Genomic DNA, 4,620 nt, shown 5'->3' with positions numbered 1-4,620 from the left:
AAAAAAAAAAAACCAAAAATAAAAACAAGGTCCTTATAAATATTAATGACAGTGTGAAGTTAATATTATAAGCATGCCAGCAGTATGGGACGGAGACCAATCTCCTGCAGGTACTACTGAAATGCTATATTTACAATTACTTTAAGATAACAATAGGGGTGCTGGAGAAATGGTTCAGTGGTTAAGAGCACTGACTGCCCTTCCAGAGGACCCAGGTTCAATTCCCAGCACCCACATGACAGATCACAACGGTCTGTAACTCCAGGATCCAACACCCTTGCACAGACATACATGCAGGAAAAACACTAATGTGAACAAAATAAAAATAAATTATATATATATATATATACATATATATATATATATATATAAAAGATAACTACGAGGGAGAACAGGCTTGCATGGAAAGACAGATGGAACTAAACTGGCATTGTTAGAGTAGGTAATGGTATGTGAATACATTATCTTAGTTCAATATTTGTTCTTTTTTTCTTCCTCATGATGCTGAGGATCAAACTGAGGGCTTTGTGCATGCCAGGCAAGGATGCTACCACTTATACAACTTGAATGGTTCTCACCCTGTGGGTTGTAACCCCTTGGGGAGGATCAAATGACCCTTTCACAGGGGTCACCTAAGAACATTGGAAAACACAGATAAGTGACATTACGATTCATAACAGTAGCAAAATTGCAGTTATGAAGTAGCAGTGAAAATAATTTTATGGTTGGGGGTCACCACGACATTAAGAACTGTATTAAAAGGTCACAGCATTAGGAAGGTTGAGAACCACTACTCCACTTTTTTCTCAACCTTTCCACAAAGCAACAAGACCTTGACCAAAACAAACAAAAAGGAGTGTTATAACACATTTCTTTTTGGTTTTTCAAGACAGGGTTTCTCTGTGTAGCCCTGGCTGTCCTGGAACTCACTCTGCAGTCCAGGTTGGCCTCGAACTCAGAGATCTGCCTGTCTCTGCCTCCAGTGCTAGGATAAACCACTGTCAGGCTAACACAGACTTCTCAATAGGTCAATCCCCTTCCTATTAACATTGTTCTATATCAATTCTCTATGTCTTAATAACCTTGCAACTTGTTTCATCAATTATACTTTGGTTTCAACTCCTTCTGCCCTACATACTAACTTTATAAGCTTAACCAAGTACCCCAACCTCTAAAATGCCTGTCCTTCATCTTCCAGATGAGGACATTCATTCTTGCCCAGTTTCTCTGAGCTGCCAAGATTATCTAAAATGAAAACCCCAGAACAGGACAGTCGTTCTAGAAACCCACAAACTTCATTCTCAGCAGCTACCATTCACCCATCTGACAGATAGTCTTCCTCGACTGAGCCCTCAACTCAGGCACAAACATCTGGTTCTGGTAAAACTACACTGCTCTCCACCACCTCCACTCCCATTTTCTCACTTCCCTGCCCAGCATCTCCTCTCTAGACCTTCAAGGATCCCGCTTCCTCTGTCCGCAGCCAGTCTTTGCTAGCCCCATTACTTACAATCATGCCCTCACTGTTGTTCAGTACTTTCTTTCACCCCCTTTATCGCTCCACTTCCCTTAAACCCCACTTTGGACCCTTTTCACCCTTCAACGAACACCCAATGACTCAAGCAAATCCACCAAGGCAGAAAACAGACTGATGGTTGCAGGGTGTGAAGGGGAGAAGGAACGACTGCTAATGGGTACAGAGCTCTTTCGAGGAGGGAAATAATGCTGTGGGATTGCTGTAAGGCGATGTGAAGAGACTAAAAGCTAGTGAGCTGTACTTCAGTGGTACTTCCAAAGCATGCATTTTACAGTACAGAATGATATTGCCAATAAAAATGTGTCTGTCAAACGCGCAACACGCTACTGCTCGCCCTGCCCATCACACGCCCATTTGTCCAGCCAACCTCGGCGAGTGTCCGGAAGCTCCTGTCGTTCCGGCAACCCTTAGGTCCCCGCGGGCCGGTCGGGGGTCCAGTTCACTTGGTTCTGCACACCCGGGCACCGAGGGGTCGCCGAGCTCAGGGCAGCCCCGGAGCGACCCGACCTTCGGGGGCCGCAGCCCTCCGGCGCGCGGTCGGTCACCTCAGGCTCAGTCCCCGCGGGGCGGTGCCCTGTCAGGGAAGCCCACCTGTGTCGGCGGCGCAGTCTCCCCTTCCAGCCGCGGAGGGCGGGCGGGCGGACAGCAGGGAAGCGGGAGCGCGGGCGCACAGGGGCCCGGGTGTGATCGCCGGCTCAGGGCTCCATGGTTCCGCCGCTCAGCGGCTCCGGCTTCGGCTCCCGCTGCGCCCCGATCGCAGAGACGTCGGTGCGGAGTCGAGGAGGGCTACGGTGAGACGAGGGAAGCGGCTGAGGACGCTGATAGGGACTGAACGGCCGGGCGCGCGCCAGCAGCAGGCGGTCCCGTGGCACGCCGGACGCGTGGGCTTCTGGGAAATGCAGTCCTTCTGCCGTTCCGCCCTCCCAGCGTCTCCCGGGCAACCTCATAGCCACGTGGCAAAGTGCAGCCGCCCCAAACTCTAGGCTTCGGGGAGCGAGAGTGTACCTGAACTGGTAATTTGAGATTAAGGCCCCTGTTAATTCCTGCTGGATAACCACACCAACGTCAACATTGCAGGCTCTGAAGAACTGAAAAATAAAACATTTTTAACAGAAAGATCTAGACCCTTCAAAGCAATATAATCAGGACGAGTCCCACCAGAGTGAGAATCAATGTTGTGTAGTGCCAAAAGTATGGTATTTGTCTGAGAGGCTAAAGGAGGATTGTTCAGAGTTCAAGGCCAGCGTGAACAGCATACTGAATGAAAAGTCAGTCACAGCTGCAAAGCAAAACCCTGTCTCAAAACAAAACAAAGTAGTATGGAATTTGAGCCTGTAATCCTAGTACTTGAATGATGAAGGCCATTCTGTTATGTAAGGGGGTTGGCCAGCCTACATGAAACCCTGTCTTATAGAAAAATATAGAATTTTAAGTCAAATGACCTGAGGTTACCAAATTAACACCCTTGAGTATTAACCTATCCTCATCTAAATTACGTACATAATTGTAGCCATTGCAGTGATAACCATTCACATTATGGACTGTTTCCTTTGTGCTATTCACTGATATTTTATTATTCTACATAACCCTTCGAAACAGCTATTACTATTACTTCCATTATATAATCGCCATGTGCCAGCAGTCTCTGTAAAGTGCTGTACAAATATTAGACTTTACTTTTACATTATTTATTTACTGGGAGGGGCAAGTGCATGCCATGGCACAAGAGTGCAGAATGGAGGACAGCTTACGGGAGCTGATTTTCTCCTACACACGTGGCTTCTCTGATGGATTCAGGCGGCTGGGATTGGCAGCAAGCACCTTCTCCCACTGAGCCACTTTGCCAGCCTACACATTCTTTTACAATATTACTTGCCAGGCCGGGTGGTGATGGCGCACGCCTTTAATCCCAGCACTCGGGAGGCAGAGGCAAGCGGATCTCTGTGAGTTCGAGACCAGCCTGGTCTACAGAGCTAGTTCCAGGACAGGCTCCAAAGCCACAGAGAAACCCTGTCTCGAAAAACCAAAATAAATAAATAAATAAACAATATTACTTGCCAGTAAGTTCACTGAGCTTGCAGAAGAACAGCAAAGCATACTGAAACACAAGGTGCCTGGGGATCTAGCTAATAGGGGGAAGGCGCACTTGCCCAACCATCATAAAGAATAATGTAGATGATGTCTACTTATTTGAAAGCACGTTTGTGAAGATAGACAAGTGAGTCACACCTGTAATCCTAGCAGTTGGGAAGTGAGTCAAGAGGATCAAGGTCGTCCTTGGCTATTCAGTAAGTTCAAGACCAGCCTGGGCTACTTAAGTCCTTCTCTCTTTTGTTTATTTTGTTTTTTGAGTCAGGGTTTCTCGATGTAGCCTTGGATGTCCTGGAACTAGCTCTGTAGAACAGGCTGGCCTCAAACTCACAAAGATCCACCTGCTTCTGCCTCCCAAGTGCTGGAATTAAATGAATGCCCCACCACTGTCTGACTGAACTTGTCTTATAAATATCAAAAAATAGAGCTGGGGACACAGCTAGGTGGATAAGGTGCTAGAACGTGTGACGAACTCGGTAGAAATCCCCAGAACTCATGTAAAGCTGTGTGCAGTAATCCCAACTCTCTTAGCATGAGATGGAGATATAGGATCCACAGAAGCACCTGGACTAGCTAATGTGAAACACACAGTGGCAAACAAGAGACCCTGTCTCAAACAAGACGCAAGGCAAAGACTCCAAGGTTGTCCTCTGCCCTCTACATGTTGACAAAGTACCTTGTCCTGAGTACTGCCATTTTGACTTCAGACTCCATTTTACCTGTAGGGTGAAACAAAGTTCAAGTCCCCAGGCCACGAGGGCAGCTGGAGACTTTCTGATTGTTAACCTCCTTAAATAATAGAAATAGTCTGTTATGCATCTTTTAGTTCTCTAAAAAGCATTATGGCTGTTCCTAACAACAAAAAGCACAAATGAATCTGATTGGTTGGACTAAAAAGCTTACATTTTGTGTGGGTTGAAAATGATGGAACACATAGGGAAGACCCCTAATCTTTGAATACTGATTGGTGGAAAAATTGTAATTGTAACTTG

General features: G+C 46.5%; 1 protein-coding gene across 1 annotated transcript in view; it reads right to left on the bottom strand.

Annotated features, from left to right (window-relative positions):
• Nucleotides 1-2,395, bottom strand: part of Dym (dymeclin) — a 269,386-nt gene extending 266,991 nt beyond the window's left edge. Inside the window, exon 1 of the mRNA XM_026783375.1 lies at nt 2,129-2,395. The gene's annotated coding sequence lies outside the window, so the exon portion shown is untranslated. The remainder of the gene's footprint in view (nt 1-2,128) is intronic.
• Between the last annotated feature and the right edge of the window lie 2,225 nt (nt 2,396-4,620).

The sequence above is a fragment of the Microtus ochrogaster genome, chromosome 18 (genome assembly GCF_000317375.1).
Source record: "Microtus ochrogaster isolate Prairie Vole_2 chromosome 18, MicOch1.0, whole genome shotgun sequence".
In the NCBI taxonomy this organism is placed as follows: Eukaryota; Metazoa; Chordata; class Mammalia; order Rodentia; family Cricetidae; genus Microtus; species Microtus ochrogaster.
This window is presented reverse-complemented; position numbering and strand designations above follow the sequence as displayed.